Here is a 27,957-nt window from a genome sequence, read left to right as displayed (position 1 = left end):
TCCCTTATTTTAAGAAGGGGAACGGCAGAGCTGGGAAGCTGCTGGCCCAAGGTCACCCAGAGGGTCGGGGACTAGTAGAGTCATGCTGCAATCCAGTGTGTCTGTGGCTTTGTCTCCTCCATGTCAGGAGAGACAGGTCCTGGGGGAGGGGCCCTGGCTAAACTTGGAAAGGACCTTCGCTGGGGGGGAGGCCCCACTGCTCTTGGCCTTAGCAACCAGAACCAGCCCTGGCACATAGTGGGCATTCAATAAGTATTTATCGAATGAATGAACGAATGGAGTGGTAGGAAGACAAAGAACCCTTTTCAGGATAGGATGGTGTCTCTGTGAGACTATGCTCACCTTGACAAGAAGCCCTTAAAGTGTCCCCAGGGCTGAGTCCACATGTCTACTCTGCCTAGTTTGCCTCTTCCTGAGGGCAGCTATGGAGGAGGTGAAGGAACTAGCACTGGGGCTGCAGCTAGAGGGATGGAGGTGAGGCAGCAGGAGAGGTAGCTGGAGGAGGCAGGGAGGCTGGCTGACTTCTGCTGTCAGAGCTCTGTGAGGGAGGGGTGCTCTATGTCTGGGGTTGGAGGGAGGGCTTAGAGAAACTGGGGAGGGACCAGAATACCCTGAGTCACATTTGCTTAGAGCCTGGGGACACCTGAGGGGTTCTGCATGCAAAGGCCACCTCAGCTCCTCACAGGTAGACCACACTCAGCTCTCTGGCTGCTGGGGATCCTGTTGCCATGGAGATGCAGAAGTCTCCTTGGAGAGCATTGGAGGCACTGGGCGTGGTCTGCCCTCCGAGTGGTTTGAAGCCTAGGGTGGGGGTGGGGAGCAATCAGGGTGACCAAGGGGTTTCCTTAGGATGGGGTCAGGCACAATATCCACTGACATATGCAACAGGGAGGCAGCCGCTGGCTTTGGAGCCCACAGACCTGAGCTAGAATCCCAATTATTAACTGGTAACCTTGGACAAGGAACATCCCATCTTTGACCTTGAGTTCCATCATCTTTAAAATGGGGTTATAATAGACTTCATAGTGTGGCTGTGCTGTTCACTTAAGCCTGCACGTGGAAAGAACAGTGCCAGGGCATTGTGAGACCCAGTAAATGGTAACTATTAATTCTATAATTGGGGTTAGGACTGGGGCTCTGCAGGAGTCTGCCCCGGAGGCAGCAGCTCCCTGCCCTCAGCCTGCTCTTCGGGACTCCTGGCTGAGGCTGGAGAGAAGCCTGACTCATTCTCTACAGACACAGGCGATCAAGAGTCAGGAGTTATGTCATCCTTTGAACATGGGCCTGGAGGCTCTGCCGCAGGCTCATCTGAAAAATAAATAATAACAACTTGAATAATTCACAGAATCTGTGTGAATAATTCACCATGGCCTCCCAAGCACCAGCCGATTAGTCACCACAGACACAGGCTCGGTCCCGTCTGCCTCTGACAGCCCCAGCACCCCTTGGGGGTGTGGCCTGTCTACAGGTGCAGGAGATGGCAGGCCTGAAGGCCCTCCAAAGGTGGCAGGGGTCTGAGGACAGCTGCGGAGGTGGGGACCATGGACTCTCCATGGAAGCCAAAGGGGACTCCCCCAAAGTCCCTGAGCCAGTGCTTCCCCTCTCTGTGCTGCGTTTTTGGAGAGGTGGAGGAGGAGGATAAGCCCTTTCTTGTTATATTTTAGTAACCAACAGCCAGCCCAGTATAGCCCCATGTCCACTGGGACCCCAGTGTTCAAGGTCTGTCAGCCCTGAAATCGATCCTGCAAAGCCCGCACTGACCTCTCATGTTTCTCCTGGGAGGTAGGATGTGGTGGGGGTTAAATGCCTCTGCTCAGGACTCAGACAGACCTCAGTTCAACCTCCCAGTTACCTCCTGTGTGTCTTGGCCAAGTGGCTCAAACGTTCCTGGTCTCCGTTTCCTTATCTGTAAAATGGGAATTAAAAACACCTACTTCATAACGTTATTATTCCTCTGCAGATGAAATGATGTAATGACCATAAATTGCTTAGTGCAATGCCTGGCACATAGTACGTGCTAAAAAACAGTAGCTGTTCTAGATACTCATTATCTTTCCAAAGATAGCATGTTGGGGACTCAGGGTAAGAAGAGGGCTGCTCAGATGTTGCACAAGTTTATACAAAACATGATCCGCAGGCCCAAGAGATGGGCACAGACTGCTGGCCAATCCAAGGGACAGATGGGTGGCCTTCAAGGTCCTCCAAGTAGATGCTCCATTCAAAGCAGCCATCATCCTGGCTCAATGCTTTCCTCCTCAGCACTTGCTGCCTTGTAATTATTTTCTTAGTAACTTACTCATTTTTTAACTGTGTGCCTTCCCTACTAGACTGTGAGCTCCATGAGGGCAGGGACCTCATGTGTCTTTACCAGTATCTCCGTGGGCCCAAGAATAATGCCTGGCACATAGCATGTGCTCAGTAAATACTCGTCGATAAATGAATAGATTCATCAGCTTACTGGAAGAGAACCTGTATCACTGGGGGTCGGAGAGTTTTGGGGGATAGTAGCTGGGTATGCAGCTCAGAGTGGGGATGACGGTTTTGGGGCTGGCCCCCAGATTGGCTGCAGGGGTGAGAACAATGCCTCTCTCGCCCTGTCTCCCCCACCTTGCAGGTAAGTTTTCCCCAGACCAATAGTACCAGGGAGGCTTAGTGGTGGCACAGGCTCACTGCATTTTCCCTAGTAATGATTTAATCGCTTGTTTAGAATTTCCTGTGGCATTAATGATTACTCCCCAGAACAGGGGGAATAATTGGCTGTGTCCTCATGGTGAGCAAGCTCCCTGTTAGTGGGGAGCTGAGCCCGATCTTCTGTAATCTGCTCTCACCTGCCTGCCACTCACTCGTAGGGTGATGGAGATGGATGAGCTTGTGTGTGCAGAGTTGCTGGGAAGCCACCTGGAGGCTGCAAAGTCTGGCTGGCGCTGGAAGGCTGCTGGGTAAAGGGGAGAATGAGAAAGAGATGCTGTGCAGGAATACAGACTCCTGGAGAGAGAACAAGAGCCTAGAGACAGTGAGAGAGAACGATACTGGGAATCAGCAATTTGGGGCCAAGTGATTCCCCAGCTCAGCTCCTACCTTCCAGTTACTCCCAGCTGCCTCACCCTTCCTGTTTTGCAAATGCTTCTGTGCATGAATGTGTACCCTCCTGTGTGTGTACAGGTGGACATCTCTAGTGCAGTGGTTCTCCAAGAGTGCTACCCCCTGCCTGGGGATCTGAGGGGCTAACAGGGGCCCCTGTCCCTGCCAGGGCCTCCATAAAGTAGGAGCAGGATCTGTTGAGAGTTGCTGGCCTTGGCCCTGACACCCCAACATGGCTCAAAGAAGGACCTGATCTGAACCCACTACTCCAGGGAGTTGGAGTCCTAGGGACCTTTCCCCACTCCACCCCTCCATCAACCATTGCTTTTGGGCTTCCAGGAAGTGAATTTTCAGAGATTAAACAAATTTAAGGAGGACTCTGCAGGGCTGGGGTGGGGGAGGTGCAAGGGAATGAATTACCACCTGAGAGCCAAGAGGGACAGTACCTTCCCATAGGAGCAGCCAGCGACACAGGACTATTTGGGCTTATGCCCCAATATTTTGTATTTTAGAAAGGGGGAGTGGGAGGCAGGGTGAAGTGAAAGCAAGCCCTGGAGATTCAAATAGCTCTGGGATGTGAGGGTATTGTAGGGAGAGGAGAGGGTAGGAAAGGAAGAGGGAAGGGTAAAGATGGGGGTGGGGTGGGGGAAGGATGAGGCATAAAAAATAAATGGGTGAAGCAGAGGGTAGGAAGCCATGGGAGGTGGGCAGACAGAGAAGTAATGGAGGAAGGTACAGGAAAGGGGAAGGGGCAAGAGCAGAGAAGAGAGAAGGGAGACACTGTGGGTAGAGGAGAGAAGGGAAGGAGAGCGGGGAGGTCCAGGCACCAGGGTAATGAGTGTGTGGATCCCACAGGGGTCTGTAGGGGGCAGAATGGGGGAAGGGCGTTAACGGCTGGGGATGCCCAATGCTCTGGGAGGAGAGGGGAGGGCATGGGGTCCTCTCCCACCCTGAGCTCACCAGAAGAAATGGGTATGGACATGAGATCCATGAAGAATCTGAAACAAATGAGAATGTGAGCTGCTGTTGAGTTTTGTATTTAACAAGGCAAACAAATGGAAGGAGTATGAATAATTAGGAAGTAATGAAGACCTTACAAAAATAGCTTTTTCTTTAAAAAAAAAAGGTAACAAAGAAAACACTCAGAAAACCAGAACATATGCAAATTGCCCATCTTGGGCAGGTGAGTGAGTCAGCAAGCCAAGACACCCGGCCCCTAACAGCCCAGCTGGGCCTGGGGATGTGGGGTGGAGGGGGGGTGGTGGAGGAGAGGGGGCAGGAAGAGGAATTGGGGGGGGCAGCCAGATGCTGCCAGAGGAGGTTGGGAGGCTGAGATCATGTGCCTTCCCTGTGCTCCCTAGCCTGCGGCTCTCTCTGCTGGAGTACCTGGGACCCATTTGGTGGGGACCATGGCAGTCCCCAGCAGTGACGCTGACCTCACACGTCTAGCCGGAACCCCAGCATCTCTCGCTTCCTTTAATTACCGCTGGGGACCCATCATCCATTAATTCCACGCAACCCTTCCTGAACTCCTTTCTATTTTCAGCTTGTGAAGACCCCTTGAGGGTAACAAATTCCCGAAGTTGGACAGCAGCTGTTTTGAGCAGGACTTCCCTTTAGAAATCCTCAATTAAGTAACTAACTTCAGAAAGGACCTCCTTGTTCTGGGCCACTGTTTCTTTATCAGTAACTTGGGAGGTTTGGGTCAACATTCCCCCCACTGTCCCCAGTGTTTCCAACAGCCCCTTTGCTCTCACATTCCAAATATTCTGAGCTTTGGGGTCAGACAGACTTGGATCTAAATAGGTGCTCTACCACTTCCCAGCTATGTGGCCTTTGAACACATAACTTATCTTTCTGTTTTTAGTGTTTCCATCTGAAAAATAATTATATTGCCTCTTTCTTTTTTATTAAAAAAATTTTTAATGCTTATTTTTGAGATAGAGAGTGAGAGTGTGTGGGCATGCTAGCTGGGGAGGGGTACAGAGACAGGGATACAGAGAATCTGAAGCAGGCTCCACGCTGTAGTGCAAAGCCTGATTTGGGGCTCAAACTCATGAACCGTGAGGTCACCCAGGCACTTCTATGTTGCCTGTTTCAACAATTAGGACATGATGGAGTAATGCATGTAAGTAATCGAAAACAGTTCCCCAACACACAATGACTTGTGGCTCTGCACCAGGCACTGTTCTAGGCCTTAGTGAGAAAACAGTGAACAAGATAGGGAGGCTGCTGCCTTCAGGGAGCTTACATCCCAGGGGGATGTGGGGAGATGACCATAAGCCAAGAAACAAATCATTACAGTGATTGCAAAGAGCAATCGAGCTCTGAGGACAATAAGGAGGTGATGGAGGGGTGGGGGACAGATGGCTGCTCTGGGAAGGCCTCTGTTGAAATGACATTTGAGCTGAGAAGAAGCCAGATAAGTGGATCTGGGGGAGGAATTTTTGCAATTAGTCTCAGGATTTACAAGTAGTTCAAGGCCACATTTTCTATCTCCTGCGTGGTTTCATAGGATTTGACACCCCCTACCCCCAAGCTTCATCCCCCTCTCCTTCCTTCTCTGGTTTCCCCCTCTCTGTGCGTGGAGCTCCCCATGTCTGTTAATGGGCCCCAGGCCTGAGAAGTGGTAGAGGAAGCCAAGCAGTTGAGAGCCCTGTCTCCCCCTTCACTCGCTCCTCCTCGCCCACACTGTCCCTCCTCTGCTTCTCTCCCCTTGCTGCCTTCCCAGGGTGATGGATGCCTCCTTCCCAGGGCTGAGTCATTTGCTGCCTCTTACAAGCGCCAGGCCAAGTCTCTGCCACCGCCCTCCTCCAGGCCCCTGTGGGGAGGCAGATTGATAGGGGGTTTCCCCAGGGATGTGCGTGCATTCTGCTTCACTCTGGCTCCAAGGCTGCAGGAGAAGAGGCAACCACTCAGAGGCCCAGAGCCACTTTCTTCAATGCACTCAGGAAACCTGAGGCCCAGAAGGGAAAAGGTACTCCTAAGATTGTGCCAGCACTGGCAATGGCTGAGCAGAGGCCTGAGGCCAAAACTTCAGACTCTATGTCCAGTGCCCTTTTTCCTGACACACCAGGCTTCTTGCCTACAGTTAGGGCTCTGCCAGCGATTCTCTTTCTACAAATATTTACCAAACCCCTACTATGTAACAGGCACTGTGTTGGGCTCTAGGGATCAATATTAAGTAGAAAGAATAATTAGTTCCTGCCTTTCTGGAGCTTATTGTTTGATGGGTTAGACCCGGGTTCATCAACCAGTCACTCACATGTAACCGAAGAGAAGCATTTCTCACAGGACAGCATTTCAGGCAAAGGAAACAGCAGCTACAAAGGTCCAGAGGTAGGAATAGGCCAGGCGTGTTTGGGGAGCAGAAAGGTCTGATGGCTGAAATGAGGTGGGGAAATTGAGTGATGAGGGATACGGTTGCAGGGTCAAATCATCAAGGTCTGTGTGTAGACACACATAGGTTAAAGTGAAGAGGTGAGCTGATGAGCAAGGGGGTCAACAGTGACTGCTCTTGGGAACAGAGGGTGGCAGGCTGCTGCTTAGAGTCACAGTGGATGGGACTAGTGCACCCTCCTGCCCCCCACTTAAGGAAGGGCCTGAATGAAAATCTGCCTGCTGCTCCTTGCAGCCAAGATACAGGCCCAGGCACAGCCTCTCCACTGACAATCCACAGTCCTGTAAGAGATTTCCAGGACCCCCCCACCCACCCACCCAAGAAAAGAAGTGGGCTGTGCCTCTTAGGCATAGTGATGAACAGGTGTTGTTTGGCAGGCATTTCCGTGACTGGAGGGTGTTTCTGAATTGGAGGGGGGCTGAGCCCCTCTGTCTTGGCCTCGTTTCTGGGGCTCACGCAGCCCCTCCCTGGGGCAGCCAGACTGGGGGTGGGGGTGGGGCTTCAGCAAGTGAGATACAGTGAGGAGCTATTTAAAGCTGCCGGCAGCTCGCCCCTTCTGTTCACGGCTCTGCCGCTCTGCTGGGTGGGAGCTGCCATCGTCACGCACCCACCGGCGCCACAGGGACACAGCAGCCCAGTGCACCCACACAGAGACCTGGGGGGAGGGTGTCTCTGTGCATCTCCACAGCCTGCCAGGGGTCCTGCTGCCTGCAGAGCAGGGCTGATGAGACAGCAGAGAACCCTGGCCAGCCACTCACTGCCACCCCATGTGCTCATCCACAGCCCAAGAAAGTAGCCTAAATTTAGGTCAACCTCCCCTCCCCCATTGGCTACAAAGGTAACTAATTAACGGCTTTCTGAGGGTGTCAGTGGAGGTAGAGGCATCTGGAGGTCCACGCAGGACTGCAAGTGCTTCCTGTACTATGGAAGGCCGACCAGGCTTTGGGGGAAGAGCCATAAGCACCCAGCTCCTTCACTCTCACCTCCCAGGGTCCCATTACAGGGGTTGTCTGTGGGGGCTTTGCAGAGTCTGCAGGGGTTTAGAGCACAATCTGTGGAGGTGAATGGCCCTGGTACGAATACACGCAGGTGACTTAACATAACTGAGCCTCAGTTTCTTTCTCTAGAAAGTGGAGATAAAAATAATGCCCACCTCATAGATAGCTGTGAAATTTTTCTTTGAATTAAAAATGTTCAGAGCCTCCCTAAAGGCTAGTATGAGGAAGCTCCCAGTAATTTTGCCAATATTGCTATCCTCATTATGATATATTTTGAAATTGGCCTTCTCTCTCCAAACTCTAAGATAATAGTGGCGCCCCACCAGGCCCCTGCAGATACAGACATGGGATGAAGGTCCTGGGGAAGAGAAGTAGCTGGCAAATTCAGCCTTAAGTTGACTGCATACACTATCTATGGCCTGGACACACACAGGCCCTGGGCACCTACTGAGAGTCCAGCAGTGCTGACTTGAATGTGGTGGAGACTGCATCCCTGCTCTGATCCTGACCAGCAGAACACCCAGCTCACAGACCCCAGGCTCAGGATCCTCAGGCCATCTGCCGATTTCACCAGACCAGGATGAGTGGGAACTAGACCACTTCTTTCTGGACCACACAGACAGTCTCTGCAGGGTCATCCATGAAATACAGTCTAGTCCACCCTCAGGACCAGACCAAAGTGATGAGGGGATCTATGAGGGAATGTCCTAAATGGAAAGGGCAGTTAGCAACTCAAAACTGCTCAGGGGAGAGGAGAGACGGACAAGCCTAGAGACTGAGAGGTGAGGAACTAGAAGCAGCAAAGAAGCAACAAGGGCAGGGAGGCCTGGCAGGGGGTGCCAATGGGGAGATGGGTGAGTGGCAGCCAAGGGGAGGCCCCAAGGAACCCCATCCAATGGCCTTTCATTTCATCCACATTCCTGATCCATCCCATAGTCCCTTTATCCACATTTACCATCCCTTGACTCCTTAGCGAATGTCCTATAACTCTATCCCAGGTCCCCTCCATCCCACCCATGTTTCCCTTCATCCCACTCAATGCCCCCTTCTATCCCCACCCTTCACTGAAACTTCTTCCCATTTGCTCCATCCAGTCCACATCACTGCATCCTGTGACCCCCACCCCCTCATTCCATTATCCCACCCAGGGTCCTTTCTAGGCAGCCCAGGTCCTCCGTGAAAACCCCAGAACTCCATCTTGAGCTCAGCTCCCTTTTCTGGGTCCCCATCACCCCCTTCCGTCATCATGTTCCTCAGCCAGCCGCCCGGGAGCTGAATCAGAGCCATAGAGCTAACATTTGCACACACGTCTCTCCAGATGACAGGCAAGATGGGCCTTCTGCCCTCGGCCCACACACACCCGTGCTCAGGAAGCAGAGAGAGCCAGGGCTGCACCCCACACGGGCTGGGAAGAGGGCTTGTGGGGGGCCCTTCCCTTCTGGGTAACTGATCTGACCTGCCTCCTTGGGCCTTTGCTCAAGGATGGGCACACCGTTTAGAGATGGAAAAAGATATTGCAATTGGCAGAGAGAGACAGCAAGACAGTTAATATCATTGACAGGGACAGAGCAGGAAAACAGGGAAGAAGCAGGCATAGAAACAGAATAGAAACAGACATCCAAGAGACCAAAACAGGAGAAAGAAAGGACTGAGGAGGGAATGCACAGAGAAGGGAGCAGATGATCAAAAGGATGGGGAGGCACTGCAAGTGGGGGTGGGGAGGAAAAGAGACCCCAAGAAGGAACAGGAGCTGTCACCCAGGAGTGAGAGCTCAGATGCTGCCAAGAGCCCAAGCAAACCCTGAGGGGAGGCTTCAGAGATGTTCAGGGAAAGTAACCCAAGGCTTCCACAGAAGGACCCAGGGCTGTACCCAGAGAGGAGGAACAGAAGTGCTTCCCAGGCTCCCTGGGACTGGAGGGGAGCTGCTGACAGTTGAGCCCAAAGAGACAGTGATGACTACATAGCCCCTTGCCTGGCAGAGCCCAGCCCCAGGAGTTCTGCTGGGAAGTCTTGGCCTGATCCCAGGAGAGGCCTCCTGATGCCGGCTCAGCCATCTTGCTGACGGCATCACTTCTGCCCAGTCATATTCATGATAGCCACTATTTATTTGAGCACCTACTATGTGCCAGGTATTTAGGTGCCAGGGATGGAGGGGAACTGGGATAGAGTTACAGGACATTGGCTAAGGATTTAGGGGATGGTGAATGTGGGTAAAGGGGTTATGGGATGGATCAGAAACATGGGATGCAGTGCAAGACCATGGGATGGTGCTCTTTAGGGCCTCCCCTTTTAGTCCTTTCACCCCAATCCTCTCCTATCCCTTTTAATCCTTTCATCCCAAATCCTCCCCTATCCCTTTTAATCCTTTCACCCAAAATGCTTGCAAGGCCAACCTCAGTGTTACTTCTATTTTACAGATCAGAAAACTGAGACTCAGAAACATAAAGAGCCTTGTCTAGATCTGTCTAACTCCACCACATAATCAATCTATAAGCCTCTGCTTTTTTAGCAGTACCATGAGGTTCCATCTCTGCTCTAACACTTTGTGATTCTGCAGTTTCCCAACATACACATGTGGGTGGACCCCAGGACACACAAACATACAGGTGCTCCCAGGGGGGGCTTGGTATCTGTCCTTTATCTGCTCCTTGGGTTCCGCACCCCCAGCCTCGGCATCTCTTGGTTCCCCTCCGCAGTATCTCAGATCACCTCCCTCTAGCTCAGCAGCTAAGAACAAGGATGACGTCATTGCTTTTATTTAAAGAAAAGGGCTGAGCTGGAGCTTTAGGATGGGGGTCCACGTGGGAACAGGAGCCAAGTGACTGGCTGTCCCAGCTCCTGGCCCAGTCTCTTCTGTCTCCTCAACTGCCATCTGGTGAGTGGCTTCATGACCCTGCCCCATCCCCTGAAGCACCCCAGTGAGGGCTCTGCTCAGCATGGGAGCAGTATGGGAGAGACCAGTGGGTAAAGGAAAGAAGGTGCCAGAATTCTGTGAGAATACTGTGTTTGTTATAGAGCACTAGAATTAAGGAACATGCTGCTGTCAAAGCCACACTGCAGGGGAAACTGAGGCTCCAGGATGTTAAGTGAATTATCCAAGGTGGTTATCTATACATGGCAACCCAGTAGGATGTAGTGGGGGAAGATTAAATAGGGGGCTTACACAGTGGCTAGGACCAAGTTCTTCCTCTTTCCACTTGAAAGGTCTCAGTCTAACCACCTGTTTCTCTCTAGAACACCTGAGGGGGACATCGGTGAGGAAAGAGCCCAGTAATGAAATCAGCTGAGCTTTCCCTAGGCTTCCAGTTCTCTTCCAGGGCCTATCCTCCCTGGTCACCCATGCGTGACCTCTCAGCAGTATCTCTAACCCTTGCTGGCTGAGGCCTCACTCCCTTTGCGGGGTTGGGGGAGGTCTTTTGGGGAGATGTGGAGCATTTATTACTTATTTACATCTAGCAATATCATTGAGAGGTTGGTAAGACTATTATCATCCCCATTTTATAGCCCAAGGCAACTGAGGCTTGCAAAGGGTAAGCAGCCTGCCCCTGTCACACATCTGGTAAGTGGCAGAGCCAGGGTGCAAATCCAGGTTTGTTGTGCCCCAAATCCACTGTCTTCTTTTTGCTATTCTGCAGGCCTCTCTCTTGGCTCCCTCAAGACCCCCACAGCTCCCCTGCACTCCCTAACCTTCTAACGAGGCTGATGAGTCTATTAGGAGTCTATGAGCCCCTCTTCTCTGTGACTTTGTCCCAGCAAAAAGCTCCAGAGCAGGAGATTGGGATTACCACCTTCTGTTCCCCAGTCCATTCCTGCGGTCCCCAACCCCTGGCAGCTTTCCGTGAGCTCCTGCCAGAAGTAGGCAGAGATGCTCATTCTATATTTTATTTAGCCACTAATTGCCTGCATTTAAAAGGCAGTGCAGTGCCACAGTCGTCCTCTGTTTCATGCCCTGATGCCTGTTTCTGCATGAAGGGACACTGGGGCAGGGGAATGAGTAGGAGAGGGGCCATGGTCTCTCCAATGACAGCTTTAAAAGCCTGACCCCAGCACTGAGTGCCAGAGGATGTCAGGTTGTCACACTGAGAAGCGAGAAGGGGCATGCAGGGGCTAGGACCTCTGCAGAAAGAAAGAGAGAGGTCAGAACCCTGGCCAGGGCCAGGAAGGAGTCGGGGGAAGGTGCTCCATGTCCCCACTCACCCCTAGGATGAGGGCCCTGCTGATGGAGTCCTACCCAGAATGCCTTGGGGGTCTTGCTCAGTTCTCAAAGCTGGAAGATTCTGCAATAAACAGCTGCTTGAAAAAGGACACAATACAGTCCTCAGCCCCAGCTGTTGTGATCAGGAAGGAGACAATACGTGAGCCTTGCCTCTGCCCTACAGCAAGAAATGGGAGTTGAAGGACAAGAAGGTAAGGGTGGGAAGGTGGAGGTAAGTGGGTAAGACAGGTGGTTGATGGCAGGTGAGTTCTAAGACAGCCGTAGTTGTCCCACTTTGGGTTTTCCACCTACTGAGAAAGTGCACACAGTGGTCAGTGAAGAGAAAATTTTGTTCCCATGCTTTCCCAATCTAATTCTTTTTATTAAAACAATATTTTAATGTTTATTTACTTTTGAGAGAGAGAGAAACAGAGCATGAGTAGGGGAGGGGCAGAGAGAGAGGAAGACACAGAATCTGAAGCAGGCTCCAGGCTCTAAACTGTCCGCACAGAGCCCAAAGCATGACTCAAACTCAAGAACTGTGAGATTATGACCTGAGCCAAAGTCAAATGTTCAACTGACTGAGCCACCCAGGTTCTCCTTTCTCAGTCTGATTCTGAGCCAAATGTTGTCTCATCTGACCTCAGCTCTTACACAAACAGCAGACCAATTGACCCTTACAACATCTCCAACCCTAATACCAACCCCCATCCCAACTACAACTTTGCCCCGGATCCCATTCCCTGGTATCAAAATCAAGCGAAGGTCCACCTTGAATTCTTGCCCTAACAGCAATAATAATCCCAATCTCATTTCCAACTCCAGCTCTCACCTACCTCCACTACGAATCTCTCCCTAAGCCCCCACTGCTGCCACCCCAGTGCATCCTCATACTAGTCTCCACTACTGGGGAAGGGTGGTCCCCACCCCACCTCTCACCTGCCTTTCCAGCCCTTACCTCTCATCTGACCCAGCCCTTTCTCCAACCCACATTGACCTCCAAGCTGCACCTGGTGCCAGCCCCTCATCCTGGCACTATACCTGGCCCCTGGCTTGGTCCTGTGGCACCAGACAAGGCTGCATGTGGGTTAGAAGGCTGCCATCTTGAGCCAAAGCCACCAAACCATGGGAACTTTAGAGTGGTGCCTCCCATTTCTCAGAATTCTCCAGGTCCCAGCTGAGTGCAGGAGTCTGGGCCCTTCCTGCTGTGTTCACCTCTCAGTCTGATGACACTAGGACATGGGCAGGGATGTGACAGTACCCCCAACTGAGGAGCCACGTTTCTCCTGAGGAATGGAGAGAAATTAGCACTCTGCAGAGTGGTTCCACCACTGCCACTCCTCACACCTCGCTGGGTAATTTCTACACGGCCGAAGGCTGAGCCTAATGGGCTGCCTGCTTCCAGCCCACTGGACAATCAGGGAGAGCAGCCCCCAGGGTCTCCCACAGAATGAGGGGCTCTGTGCTCTGCTAAAAGGATGACATTTACATCCGGCAGAGAGAAGGGCACCGTGAAAGCTTGGAATCCTGTAAGCGCTGGGAGACAATGAGCAAGTTAGAGTACTCTGCTGAGCTCTAAGAAGCAGAAAAACTTCCTCTCTGGGGATAGGCATAGAAGTCACCCCTGTCAGTGCCTTGAGTGCCAAGAAGCCACCATCTGAGCTCAGCAAATGCCGAGTGATTAAGCCTCCAATGTGCAAAGCCTTCCAAATAGCCCCTCCAAGAACAACTCTGTGTACCTGTGCCCTGTTCTCGGGGCCCACCACCGTCCACCCTCGAGCTGCTGGTGATGAATGCCAGCTGTTCCCAACACATGGGCTGGCACCCCCCCAAACCGGCTATCATCACCCGCCCCTCTTCCTGGGGTCTGTCTGTCTGTCTGTCTGCTCAGATGGGGAGCTAGCTGGCCCGGCTGGCCGCCAATTCTGCATTTCCTGCCGGGCCCAGTGCACTGTGGTTGCTCACTAAACACTAACTGAACATTTGGTCTGAACTTTCTCCAGCTTTGTTTCCCAGCAACTTCCACTTCCTGAGAAGTGGGAGGGTGGCTTCTGCTCCATCTTGCAGGGAAGGTAAGATGGCCTAGTGGTTAAGAGTTCCAGTCCCAGGATCAAGAAGATGTGCCTGGGTGCTAATTGCACTTCCAGTCCTACCTACCATTTGCTAGCTGTGTGACCCCCGGGGCAGGATGTCTCCACTTCCCAGGACCTCATTTTCTGTTTTGTGCAGTGAAGTTAATTGTGGTTCTTATCTCACAAAGCTGCTCTTGAAAAGAGGCAGCACACAATAAATGTGTGTATCAGATGTTGCACGTTTAGCAGACAGTAGGTCCTTAGTAAATACTGCCTATAAGGACAAGGCTATAGATGCTATGCTGGTGGCCTAACTTCAAGGCTGGGTCCCAACAGAGGGGGTCAGCATGGGTCTTTTCCTGGGGAGAGAAGGTTTGACACTGTTTACAGTCCTATCTAAAGCACCCATTCCCCTTCCTCTTCATCCTACCAGACATTCTGCCCCCGCCTTCCAGCCTGAGCCAATCCAGTATTCAGCCACTTCATGTATTCATTCAGTCATTCACACCTTCTTCTAACAAGTATTTATAGATTGGCTATTCTGGATCAGGCCCCATGCTACAAGCTGAGAGATTAGTAAACAGATCGAAGACCCTACCCTTACAGACCTCACAGTCTGGAGGATGGGGCTGGGTGCTTTTTAGCACAAGAGCGGGAGGCACACCCAATACACTGGTGTAAAGAAAAGCAGGATTGTCTAATCTGCAGTATGGAGGCCAGGTAGGAGTTAGTTGGGGAAAGAGCTTTCCAGGAACAGGACACAGACCTGGTGAAGGCCTGGGGAGGAGAGAACAGGCAGATGTAAGGCTTCAAGAGTATCCAGAGTGGCAGTGGGGATGGAGGGGATCACGTATCACAGGCTGGAATTTGCATTTTGTCCTCAGTGCTCTTCCTTCCTAGATTGGACCTCGCCTGATGCTTCCTCCTCTCTTCACATACAGCCTCCCTCTTAGTAAAGAGACCCAGCCTGGGCCCCCGCCTGGCTGCTGAGGGTTGGGGGATGAGCGGGAAACCTGGGAGAGGAGTTCACACCCGGATGGACATACACCAGGAGGAGGAAGATCTCAGCTAGGGAGAATATGCACGAGAACCAGCACGACTAAAGCATTGAGTCTGTGTTCTTGCTCGATTTTCCTAACAACATTATAAAGAGATACACTTATCAGTTCCATTTTACAAATGAGGAAACTGGGATTTTCAGCAACACGCCCACATTTCCACACCTACAGAAAGTGGCCCTGCTGTCAGTCCCAGGGCCCATGTGCTTAACCGCCTGGCCATCCTGGATATGGGACAGTGCTAGGGGAGAGGACCTGGGACAGGACACGGGAGGGAATGGAGCCTTTTTGGGAGTGACCGCCCTTGGCCTCTTGACCAGCCAGTCTTCCAGACACAGACCGTGAGAGCAAGCGCCTGCCGGTCCCCTGAGGGGACAAAGTCCCCCATTCAGGGCTGTGACGATCTCCGCTCCCAGCTGCTTAGCTCCTTGCAAAGCATTTTCCCTTAATAGCCTCCCATTCAGCAGGACGGCTGCAGCCCACATCTGCGGAAACCAGGGCACGGCAACTCCTCCTACCAGACTGGTGAGGCTGCCAGGGCCCATGGTCACCATGTCGCAAGCTTCTCCTCCTCCTCCAAGTCAGAAACCTTCCAATATCCATCTACTCCACCTGCTAATTCTGGGACTCTGCCTATAGAGGGGGACAGAGTTGAGATTCTTTCCCTCAGGACAGCCTGTCCTTAACTTTTCTCTGCAAAATAGGTTTGAAGAGTGGAGATGGAGGGCAGGAGGAAGAGAAGAGTTCCTGGGTTCTAATTCCTCCTCTTCCCCTAACTTGCTGTGAGGCCTTGGGAAAGTCATTTCACTTCTCTGGCACTTGTGTTTCCTTGGCTATAGAATGGGATGGTAGCCCTGGCATGGATTCAGACCACCCAGGTTTAAATCCTGGTTCCACCACTAACCATGCGACCTTTGACATACCTCTCTGAACCTCAGTTTCCTCATCTGTATAAATGGGAAGATCTACCTCAATAGCAGTTGAGAAGATTAAAAGAGCCAATCCATGTGAAGCACTTAGATAGTGCCTGGCTCTCTGTCAGCAATTCATAAATGTTAGCGGTAATTATTATTATTACCATAATACATGTTTTCCAAACTTCTTAGCTGCAGAATTTTTTCTCTTTGAATATAATTTTTAGCAGAACCCTGGTATTATATGTAGAAGGTGAAGTGATTGAGGGAGGGCTTATTCACTCCTTCTTCCAGCTCTGGTCATCTCTGACCCACTGTGGCCTCTAATTTTGAACCGTAAGTCGCACACCTGGCTGGTTTCAGACCTTTGTGGGAGTTGTTTTTTTTTTAAGCCAGTTTCCCAGGCTCTACCCCTGAAATTCTCATTCAGAAGATGTGGGGTGAACCCAGACAGTAGATCTTATAGAATCGTTGCAGGTAATTCTCTCTCTCTCTCTCTCTTTTAAAATGTTTTATTTATTTTTGAGAGAAGGAGAGCCAGCAGGGCAGGGACAGAGAGAGGGAGAGCGAAGATCCAAAGTGAGCTCCATGCTGACAGAGTAAGCCCGATGTGGGGTTTCAACTCATGAACCATGAGGTCATGACCTGAGCTGAAGTTGGACGCTTAACTGACTGAGCCACCCAGTCGCCCATCATCCCAATACTTCTAATGATCTCTCAGGTTCAGGCTGCACTACGCTCCTTTCTGGCCCTTAGCTGACATCAAGTCTGAGTACAATGACATCCTCTTTTGACACTGCCCACTCTAAGACTGAAAAACATTGTACACAGGTTCAACGGGTTCCAGTTGATCTCACACCCTCACTCAGCCCCCAGCCTGTCCCCTGCCTTCATCAGGGTTTTCTTCTGTGAGTTATTTCTCTTAGATTCTCGACCAAAAGTGGACAGGGGGTAAGTGCTCCTTCACCTGCCTCCAGCCCCAGGCTTCAGTCACCACATGCCTGCCTCTCTTTTCCGGGGCTGTCACTTTGGCTAATAATGTCTAAATAGCTATTGAGGGCTTCCATGTGCCAGGCATGGTGCTATGCTCCTTACGTTGATCATCTTGTTAAAGTCTCATGAAGTCCCACGAGATATGAATTATCATCCTTCCCATCTAAGAGATGAGACAAACCACAGCCTAGAGAGGTGAGGTGACTTGATCAAAGTCACACAGGTGTAAATAGCTAAGCTGAAAATCTATCCTAGGTCTGCCTGACCCCATAACTCATGCTCTTAACCACTCTCCTGATACCCTCCCCTCCGTGTCCCCATTCCTAACCGTATGCTACTAACCTCCACACCCAGTGTCCCACAGCCCCAGGGACATGCTGAAGCTCCTCCAAGGCATGTGGCTCTGGCCACAGCTCAGATGGCAGGTGAGAAGCAGCAACAGGGCTTGCTCAAACCGGCACCTCAGAAGGCCTGGGTCCTGAGCTGGGGTAGAGAGGCCAGGCATTCCTTTCCGAGATCACAGATGCACTGGTGAACCCAGTCACCCAGTCAGTGCCTTCCACTGAATTTTCCATCTGTCATATGGTAGTCATCCTCCCACCAGCCACCAGGTCAGCTTGCACCCACCAGCCTTGGTCATCTGTCAATCTTCCTTCTGACATCAGAGGCCACCAGATGGTCCTTATATGCTTCTTGATTCATCAGTTGGTCAGTCCTTCTCTACAGACCAAGAGTCTTGATTTGTGAGCCCACAAGGTAGAGATCCCTGACTCAGGGTCACTGGGAATGACCTATCCCCTGTCCCCACAGACCTTATAATCACAGCCTAAGAGCCAAGATTCACACAGCAGCCCCCCACATCATGGTAACAAACAGCTCTCCCCTCCTGCCCTCCCTACCACCTCATCTCCCCTGGGCCCAGCTGCCCCCCACTGCTGGAGACCTTTCCCTTTGTGACCTGTCTAGGTAATTTGGAAGGTGATTAACAGCAATCACGCTTGAGGTTGACATCCAGGCACGGCTGCTAAATTGAGGCTCACAAAGCCTCCTTGACATCCAATATGTTATATGCTTTTCCCCTTAATTAGGAGCTAAAGTGGATAAATATGAAGTTGCCATGGCAACAGCCTCCCTGGTTGGTGGAGGGATGCAGCTCAGTTTCTGTCGGCTGGCTGGCTGACATGTTGGCTGATGGACCAAGTCAGCTTCTGGGAAGGGGTGGGATGGGGCCCCCTCTCACTTTCCTAGGAACCTGCCTCCCAAGGCTCAGTTCTGGCTATTCTCTCTGTCACTGCTCATCAGATTGCACAGAATCCTGGAATGCCCCACCTGGGCCACAGACATCAGTCGGCCTAGCCTCCTCTTGGAGCAGGTGGGGAAACTAAGGAGGAAGGCTGGTGGCTGAAGAGTGAGAGGCACACAAGATTTACTGCCCACATCTCCTGATTTCTGGGCCAGAGTCCATAGTGGTTCGTAGCCAATTTGGGGTCTAGATTCCTCAGAGACTCTGCAGAAGGCTATGGACCTGCTCTTGGAATACACTTTCAGAGGGTTCATGGACCCCCAACATGTGTCTGTGTGCCTCACCCAGCTGTTCCTCCAAAGCATTTACCACCCACAGAAACTCTTACTCTGTATTTGTGTAGAGTCTTCACTTTATCGCTCTGCTTTCTTCTCTGTGACAGTCTTGTCTGAGACACACTTCAACTTTCTCTACCCAGCCCTACCCTTGACAAGGTGCCTCAGGCCATGTCTCCACAGGATTCTCTGTGCGAAGCCACCTTGGGCTTGGGGGCAAGGGTGGGATGATGGGGGATGGGAGCCTTAGGAACTGCAGCTGGTGCCTGGAGGGAAGATTTTTTCCAGCTCTTTGGGTTAAGGGTGGGCTACACATTTGTTTTCTGCCTGGGAGTCAGAGGCTTGGGACTTTGGGGTGGAGTGGGAGGGCGGGGATGGCAGGCGGCGGGGGCGGGGGGCAGTGATAAGGTAAACAACTCCAGTCAGTTCCGACTTGGGATTTTGTTTTCCTCTCTGTCTGTGCCTCCCCCTTCTCCGCCCCGCCACAAGATAGGTAAATTTTTTAAAATTTCACTAAGAGTTAAGTACTTATTATGTGTATTTTCTCACATTATTTCATTTAATCTTCAGCAATCCTATGGGCCAGTTACTATAACTATCCCTGTTTCGTAGACAAGAAAACAGAGATCCAGAGAGGTTTAGCCACTTCCTCAATGTCACACAGCTGGTAGGTGGAGGAGTCAGGACTTGAACTCAGGTCTATCTGACTGCAGAGTCCAAGCTCTAACAAGCATACTGCGACCCAAACATACTGTGACCCACAGGTAGTGACCATAGCAGCTGTGAAGTTTAAGTCGACTGCTGGGAAGTAGGAACATTGGAACATTCCACCCTCTTTGCTCCCAGCTCTGCTGCTGGGTGGATGGAGGAGAGGCTCATGCCTCATACCAGTCTCCCACTGAGGAAGAGTAACAGAGGTCAAGATGTTTAAATCTTGAAGGAGGAAGTGTGGGAGGTGGGGCTCCACTCACGGAGCCCACAACAGAAAGCACCACGGAGCTACAGAAGTGCTCTTTCAGGAGATTCTACTATGCCAGGTAGACCTAGTGCGGTGCCAGTGTTTAGGCAGCAAGAGGAGGCAGCACTTTCTGCCCAGCCCCAATCCAGAGTATGTCCCCTCATCAGGCCCAGCACCTGTGCTGGCAGGTGGGAGGGAGCACCATCCTGCCTCCCTGAGGAGCTGGGGCTCCTCCTGCCCACCTCCCCCCGCACCACGTGCTATGGGTGCTGGCAGCAGGAGCTGGGGCTGATGGCTTGGTCCCCGAACTTCCTTTCCTTTCAGTTCTGACTAAAAATAGAGACACAAGGACGCAGCTCATTCTGTCAGACAGTGTGGTGGGGGGATGCCTGTGCAGACTTAGCTTCCCCCTTCTTGGCACGTGAGCCCCAGCCACCAGCTTCCCCCCCGCATACAACCTCTGCCTCCCCCAATCTTCCTCTGCTGTAGCAGCCCTGGCCCAGAACCCAGGGTTGGGGTGGAGGGAATTTGCTGCTTTCCCCAAAGCATCTTCAGGAACATTCTCATTTGTCTCTGACTTTAGGGGTGGCGGGTGTGTGTGTGTGTGTGTGTGTCCAGGTCAGGGATGCAGTCTAGAGGAGGAGAACACCTGACTTCAGGGATTTCCTGCCCCTCTTCCTCCAAGCCACATAAGGTGTGCGGGAGAGGGCTATCAGGACTGGGACCCCTCCATACCTTCCAATATTGGAATAATGCCCAGAAGCCCAGACAGCTAAATGGAGCAATCTCAATGGTAGCGGTGGGGGAGGGGAGCATGTGCTCTAGGAATGTCTTACATTTCTCAGGGAAGATGCCTTTCAAGCCCTAGGGTCCCTCTTGCCTCTTGGCCTTCCTGCAGTCCTCTCTTGTGGTGACTGAGAGAAATCATTGCTGACTTAGTCCCATATTTAGATGGTCCCTTCCAAGAGGCAGTGGCACCAGCAGAGAGGCCCTGGAGAGGTCTAGGATAAGGGGTGGGGGAGGAGCCTGGCATCCTCTGCTCTTTCCCTCTGGCACCCCCCTCCTCCCTCCAGCTGCCCAGAATGGAGCTCTGCTCAGGGAGAAACACATACACACACACACACACACACACACACACACACACACACACACACACCCCTCCTGAACACTGCATGAATTTATAAGCACACAAATCCTGAGGGCATGAAAAGCTGGTGCTGGGCTAGGGATGGGCACAAAAAAGATACCTCAACTATAGTTCCCTGTCCCCCAAGGGGATAATTTTCTCCTGGGTCAGAGACCAAGCCTGAAATGTCTTCCGATACCCCACCCCCACTCCAATCCCAATCTAGGCACCGGAAAGAGTCTAGATCTCTGCTGGTTCAATCACACATGGGGGGCTGACAACCGGGATAGAGGAAGCAGTTTGCTGTGTATTCCCAATACCTGGAACAGTGCCTGGCGCACAGTAGGTGCTCAGAAATATCTGTTGAATGAGTGCCTGAAGGAATGAATAAATGATTGAATAGATGCAGTCAGGACCCAAGACAGGAAGGGAACCATTAAAGCTATCATTAGGGTACTTCCGCAACAGGACTGGACTAACAAATAAAAGAGCCAGGGGCATGCTAATAATTCGGCGCCTCTTCCAACCAACACTCTTTCAATATTTGTTCAATATTTATTTGGAAGAGAGGCTGTGTAGGAACTGGGCAGAAAGCCCCCACTACGCCCCGGGCTGCAGGCTGCAGGCTGCCGCACTCAGCCTCTCTTCTATCAGCCAAAATAATTCAGTTCTGGTCCTAACCTTGCCAGTTGCACTGAGCTACACGGAAACCCTTTGGTTCTCCAGGTTCCCCCTCCTTCTAAAGGAGTTTAATGAACAGTTGTCCTAGTCTGAGCCACGGGAATCTCACCGCTGTGCCTGGCAGCTCGTGGAAGTGTTCCTGCCAACCCCCGCCCCCCACCCCAAGGTTCAAACCCAGTAAACACTCTTTTTTAAATACTCTTTTTTCCAACTCGTTAAGTGACCACTGAAGCTTTAGCGCCCCATAGAGATGGGTGCCCGGGGCAGCTGTCTAGTGGGCTTTCCTCCATTGAATCTTCCCTCCAGGTGACTAAGGAGGGGAAAGGCGCGTTAGAGGGTGCTTACTCAGTGCTCTCTTCAGTTCCTAACAACCTCTCATCCCCATACCAAGGGGGGAAGGTCAGGATGGGGAGGTGGAGTGTGTGGAAGAGTCAAACCCCATTGCCTGTAGCTCTGAGCAAGGTAAGAGGAAAGCGACCAGCAACTGGAAGGGATTCCTACCCTCTCCCAGTGAGCTCTGGGGGCAGATCCGCTACTCTCTTGGCCACATTCTGCAGGGTAGTGTCCGGAGCCCTGTAAGCCAGCCAGTGCAGGCGAGCCTGGGGTGGATGGCGTTGGAGCTGCTGAAGTAATGCTGTCTGACTTACATTCCCTGGGGATGTCCAGGAAAACCAGATGTCTGGCCAATGAGGCGATCACCGGAGCAAAATCTTTAAGTAAATACATAGTCACTCACCTCCTTTTCCTCTACTCTGCTTGCCCCGCCCTCCTCTTTTTGCACCCAGCCCTCCATTCCTTCCTCTGCCCACCTGCCCCGTGGACCACAACCTCCTTGCCACTCTCTTCCTAGCCCCCAACCCTACAACCAGCTTCCCCATCCTCCCCTCAGCCCCCTGCCCTCTAAGGAGCATAAGAGGAAACCTCATATGCTTATATTCGCATAAATACAGGCAACATTAACATTTTTTTCTTGAGCACTCACTGTGTGCCAGGCACTGGGCTAAATACTTCTTTATGTACATTATCTCATTTACTCTTCACAGTGACCCTGGGATGTGGGTACCATACATCCTTCAGGGTAAGGCTCTGAGATCAGAGTCCCAACCATGTCATTTACTAGCTGTGAGACTGTAGGAAAATCACTTAACCTCCCTGGGCCCTTATTTCCCCATCTGTAAAATGGGGAGGTCAATAGTACCTATTCTCTAGGGCTGTGTGAGGATATAAAGAAAGTGCTTAGCACAGTGGTTGGCACATAATCTAGCTGGCTCATGCCACTGTTATCATTATTATTATTCTTTTTAGGTGAGGAAACCAGGGAGCTTAAGTCATGTGCCAAGGTCATGTGTGGCTAGAGCAAGACAGACTCCTGGTTTGAACCAGTCTTCCCAGTCTTGTCTGAGGGTGTGCATACTGGAACTGGGTCAGATATCTGCCCCTTTCACTTGACTCTGCCTGCCCCCAGGGTCAGAAGCCCCTCTTTTTCCTTGCCTGTGGAGAAGAAGCTAGAACTGAAGAAGCTGGAGTGAACCTCCCAGATCCCTGACAGCCAACAGCCCACAATGCTCTGGGGAATGTGTGCACACGCCCACCTGCAAGGCCCAGAGGAATCCAGGCTTTAGACTTGAAAGGTAATTCAATCCACCGTACTTCCTCCCTTCCCCCGCAGCACTGGGTGTGCCTGACAGCAGCGACACAGACCTAGTTTCAGAGGAACAAGTGCAGAGCCAATGTGGCCTCACTCACAGGCAGCTTCCCTTGGTGCAAGCACATGTTGCCCTTATTGGACACGCAGCCCACCCTTGGCCTCTCCACACCTCCTCTGGCCTTGATAACTCTCCACCGTTCCTCAGCTTCCCAATGTACAGGCTCCTTGTTTCTGTCCCTTGCCCTGTCCCCCAGACTCCAGACCCAGGGTCATTTTTCATTGAAATAGACAAAGATGGCCCCTGTGTTTCCTTCTTCACCTATCACCTCTAACCCCATCCGCAGCCCTTTCAACCCAGGAGTCCCGCTTGGCCTAGGCTCGCAGCCTGGTGCTCAGCACTTGGGACTGGCATAGGAAGAAACCTGGAGCAACTCAGAGCTCTTACTTAATTAATAATGAGTAATACGTCAACATGTGATTAGAGGAGGAGGGCGCGTGGCTCTGCTCTGTGGCCCCTGCCCTGGGGGAGCCCCTCCACGCATGCCCCTGCATGCCTCCAGACTGCCATCTCTGGACAGATTCCCCTCTAGCCCTCACTCTCAAGTTTACACTGGGTCCCAGGGCTGGTTCTCTGACTGGTAGTCCCCATTCATCCAGCCCTCAGGACCTTCCCCAACAACTTGTCCCTTGCCTTCTCTACTGGGCAGAAGGTGCTCATTTCCTTTAGCTACAGGGGTCCCGGACTCTCCTGGCATCACAACTTTGTGAGGGGCCATGTCAGTCCCCCATTCCCACCTAGGCCTTGAGTGCTTGGAACAAGGAGTTCCACAAAAGAATGCACTGTAAGTCAAACCCCACAACTTTCCTGCCCCCTCCATTTGGCTCCTGTATTCTGACCCCCTCCACTGGCGTTTCCCCCATTTTCCTCACCTACCCAGGAGGAGGACCTTCCAGAGACTGTCCCCGGCCCAGGCAGTCCCCTGTTCTCTTCCTTTCAATTTCTGTGAGAGCTTCTTGGGTGATGGGAAGGCAGCATCCCCTCTCCTTCCCAGCCCTCCACACCCCAGTGCAGTGGCCTAGGGAGGAAAGCATGCCCAGGTTGGAGTGTCTCAGTCTAGTCTGTCTGGAGCTGGGAGCTGAGGAGGGAGAGTCCCCGCCCCATTGCCACGTGTTACAGACACCTCTTTAAGGCTGGGCGCTGCTCACACTTCCTAGGAGTCTAGTTAGTACTTACTCCATTACTCAGGCTCTACGCACCTGCCGGATCAGATTCATTCCTGACCCGTCTCCCCAGAACAGTTTTTGGTACTTTCACCAGCTCTCATGACATGGCACATAGGCCCCACACACACTCCCTCTCAGCACTGTCTGGCAAAGGGCCCGGCACAAAGTATCAGCTAACTACAAATGGCAACAGACAGGATCAACACTTCCATGGAACACTTCCTGTGTGTGAGGCAAGGACCTGGCCAGCCTTGGCCTGTTCAGTCACACTGCAGCCCTGAGTCAGGGGAAGCTGTTAGCCCCATTTTACAGATGAGGAAACAGAATCTCAGAAATATTAGGTAATTTCCTGGCTTGCCCAGCCAGGTGGGGCTGAGTTAGGAGTCCTGAGTGTAGGGCCCAGCTCCTCACCAGGAGATATTTGGCACCTCATGGTTACTGATGGAGGGCAATAATTTGGTGAGAGGAGTGAAATCAGGTGTGAAGAGGTGTGATGGGGTGTCAAGAGCAGGAGAGGGTTCCAGAAAGTGGTGAGAGGAAGGGGTGAGGAGTGGAGGGGAAAAGTGTGTGAGGAGTGAGAGGTGTGAGCCCGGGAGCAGTAAAGTGTAAGGAGTGAAACAGGAGGCAAGGGGTGTGTGAGGTGTGGGAGAGGGAGTATGGGGGAGTGGTGTACGAGCCAAGGTAAGGGAGGGAGAGGGGGTGAGGGTGAAAGGGCAGTATGAGGACAAAGTAGGAGGTGGAGAGAGTGTCAGGTGTGTGTGGCTGTGTGAGGTGGGGAGGGTGGGGAGGCATGAGTGGTGTGAGGGGTGAAAAGGCAGTGTGAGGAAGAGTGGGAGGGGGAGGGAGTGTCAGGTGTGCAGCGGTGTAAGGGCACAGAGTAGTTGAGGGAGAAAGTGAGAAAGGTACACAAAGGTGTGAGGATTCTGAAGATTCCTGAGGATTCAGAGGACCTGAACAGGGGAGAGGAATGGAAGGAGAGAAATATGGGTAGCAAGGGGAGGGGTGGGTAGGTCTGAGGAGTTTTGACAGTTTGGCTTTTGTCCCTGTCCACATTCCCAGCTGCCGCAGCCCCACCAGACCTGGCCTCACTGCCAGGCTCATTTCAGGGATGGGTGGAAATTTCCATTTCAGCAAATCCATTTGTAAAGCCCTAGAGCTTTGAGCTTCATTCTGCTCTGCCTGCCTGGCTCTGCCTGCTTGGCTCTGGCCTGCCCAACCAGCCCTAGTCTCTACCCCAGATCTCCCTAACCTCCCTCTGTCCTCCCTCCCCAGAAGTCAGGGTTTGGTCTAGTGCCTAGCCTACCACAGACTCCACCCCAACCCCATCACTATAGCCTACAGAGGAGCCCACCCCTGCTAAGCCCCTTGACATCCTGGGGTGCACCAGGGTCTGGCAGATGTAGGAAACTGGTCACTGCTTTGCCCTCAGTCAGAGTACCATCAGTTCACAATTTGCCCTCACTGGCTTCCTTCTTCAAAATAACCCTATTTAGGGGCCCCTGGGTGGGTCAGTCGGTTAAGCGTCCAACTTTGGCTCTGGTCATGATCTTACAGTCTGTGAGTTCGAGTCCTGCATTGTGCTCTGTGCTGTCAGCTCAGAGCCTGGAGCCTGCTTCAGATTCTGCGTCTCCCTCTCTCTCTACCCCTCCCCTACTCATGCTCTATCTCTCTCTGTCTCAAAAATGAATAAACATTAAAAAATAAAATAAAATAAACAACCAAACAAAACCAAAATAACTCTATTTACACCTTTTCATTTTACAAATAGGGAAATGGAGGTCCAGCAAGGAGAAGGCACTTGTTTGTCCAGAGCCACATAACTGGTTGGTGTGTACAGCCAATGTTACCCCCTTGCCTAGAGGAATTTTAGGGGGGAAAAAAAGGCATTCTAACTTAGGTTCAAATCCTGGCTCTGTTGAAGAGGTGTGTCTTCGACAAGTAATTTTACTTCTCTGCACCTCATTTTGCTATTCTACCAAATGGGGCTCATGACCATTGTCATGACCAAGCTGGTGTGAGGATGGTGAGTTGACCACAGCCACAAACAGCAAAGTGGGGGTGAGTGGTAAAAGCCACTGGGCCCTCAAGTTCTCAGGGCAGGCAGGAACAAACACCAGTCCTAGATTCTTTGCCTTGGTCCACACTTTACCCAGATCCACAGAAACTGCAGTGACCACCAGGGATGACAGGGCCAGGGAGCAAGGCTCTGGTGGGAAGATGAACTGCGAGCTCCTGGAGTAGGTGACAGACAGCTTGGGTCATCTCACTCAGGCCTGTTAGCAAGGCTTTCCTCCTGTGTCCATAAAAAGTGGCCACTCTGGATGCAGGGAGGGGGGCGAGTCCCGTGGGTCCAAGCCAAAGTCCTACGTTGGAGGAAAGACTAAGCTCCCCACAGGCAGGGCCAGGGTTGATCTTCCTCACCTCTGTACCCTGGCACAGCACATGGCAGAGAGGTGTTACCCCTCAGGGTCTGCCACAGCTAGAGGCAGCTCAGGACAGATCTTAGTAGCCAGTATAGGGAAGGTACCAAGGGCCACCTGACCTAGGCTGCACTCTACCCAAATCCCATATCCTAGGCACACCCTGTGGCACATGCCCTGGCACATGTTGGAACCAGCCTCAGCTCTAGCACATGTCCTAGCACATCCTCCAGCTGCTGCCCTCCTCCCCTCAGCCCCCTCAGGAATCCCAGGCCCCATCTGCTCCACTTTCCTGCATCTCCCCTGAACATCTGGACTGCTTCTGAAATCTGGCTCCTAGTTCCATCCAGAGGGAGCTGCTGGGGGGAAGAGGAGACTCCTGGGCCCCATTAGTCCTGAGCTGGGGCCAGGGAAGTCTCTGCCTGACCCCTCACGCCCACCCTGCAGCTGCCAGAATGAACAGACCTCATAGGTGCTGGTTCTGGTCCCTGGTCCTGGTCTGTATCTCCTACTTTCCCTACCCTTGGGTACCCCCTCACCCGTAGGGGTTGTACTACCCCCTTCTCTCAGGTACACATAACACAACCTACACAGCCTCCTGGTGTCTGCCTAAGGGCAACTCCATTCTCTTGAAAAAAAAATATCATCTGAATATATTTAATATCATTGAACTGTATACTTAACAATGGTTAAGATGGTAAATTTACAAGTACTTTACCACAATTAAAAATTTTAAAAAACCCCAACAACCTCCTCAAACCCTGATCTATTCATTTGTATAGCTTTGTACTCTACATACAAAGGTTCCCAGAGCATCCCAGAAAGAGCTGTGCTCCAGAATCTCACACCCCAGAGTGCAGGCTGCCCTTCCCCCTCCCATTCTTTTTGATGTGATAGTGGGGGGGGTCTTTGGTCTAGGATAGAAAATTTCTGAGTCCCAGTTCAGAGTCACCCAGCCTAGGAGGGCCAGGTTAGTGAGGGGATGAGCCTCACTTTTGTCTGTGCCTTTCCCCCCACCATCTCTCCCGTATTTCCACCTCACCAGCTCTCCTACCCTCTACTGGCAATCCAACTCTTTGGGGAGAGGGCCTTACCTATGTAGGATGCTCTCCATGGTCCTGAAACACCAGGTCTGGGTGCAGACTTGTTTCTTCATAGCTTTGAGGAGTGGGTCACTCCTGGCCAACGCCTCCAAGGCATACTGACCCCAGTAAAGAAGGAGATAAAAGTGGAAGAGAAGGCAGTGGACAGAGGCAGAGAGTGTGAGACACATAAGGATAGAGAAAGGGATCACCATGAGACTGCCAGCAGAAAAAAAGTGACTGTTGTTCTTTCTGAGACTTGGGTGTGGGTCAAGGCCCCTCCCCCACCTTATGCAAATGCCAAGCTCCTATTTGTCCCTGAAACTCTTTAGTTGTGCCACTTTCCAGTTCCTTCTTTTACTGTCTATGGCCCCTCCCTGACTTGGGGTAGCTGTGTGTTGGTGACAATTGCTAGCCCTGGCCCTAAAGGCTCAGCTGTTGCTGTCTTCTTCCTGATAGCTTAGAGAGAAGACCTTTCTCTGGACTTCTTTCATCCCCTGCTTCTCCAGAAACAGAACCGGGAGCAGAA

At 52.0% G+C, this 27,957-nt stretch overlaps 1 long non-coding RNA gene across 3 annotated transcripts; it reads right to left on the bottom strand.

The window, feature by feature from the left end:
* Positions 1-972: 972 nt before the first annotated feature.
* Positions 973-27,594, bottom strand: LOC115294322. 3 transcript variants are annotated; one of them, XR_003909810.1, is made up of 5 exons: positions 27,441-27,594; positions 6,347-6,465; positions 2,829-2,932; positions 1,762-1,906; positions 973-1,308 (listed from the first exon to the last, which is right to left on the bottom strand). It is a non-coding gene; the product is annotated as an uncharacterized LOC115294322 (long non-coding RNA). The 3 variants fall into 3 exon arrangements; XR_003909811.1 differs by lacking the exon at positions 6,347-6,465 and having other exon boundaries at positions 2,829-2,935; XR_003909812.1 differs by lacking the exons at positions 6,347-6,465; positions 27,441-27,594 and adding an exon at positions 4,042-4,079.
* Between the last annotated feature and the right edge of the window lie 363 nt (positions 27,595-27,957).

The sequence above is a fragment of the Suricata suricatta genome, chromosome 6 (genome assembly GCF_006229205.1).
Source record: "Suricata suricatta isolate VVHF042 chromosome 6, meerkat_22Aug2017_6uvM2_HiC, whole genome shotgun sequence".
Lineage (NCBI taxonomy): Eukaryota > Metazoa > Chordata > Mammalia > Carnivora > Herpestidae > Suricata > Suricata suricatta.
The sequence above is the reverse complement of the archived record's forward strand: the minus strand, read 5'-3'. Positions and strand labels throughout refer to the sequence as shown.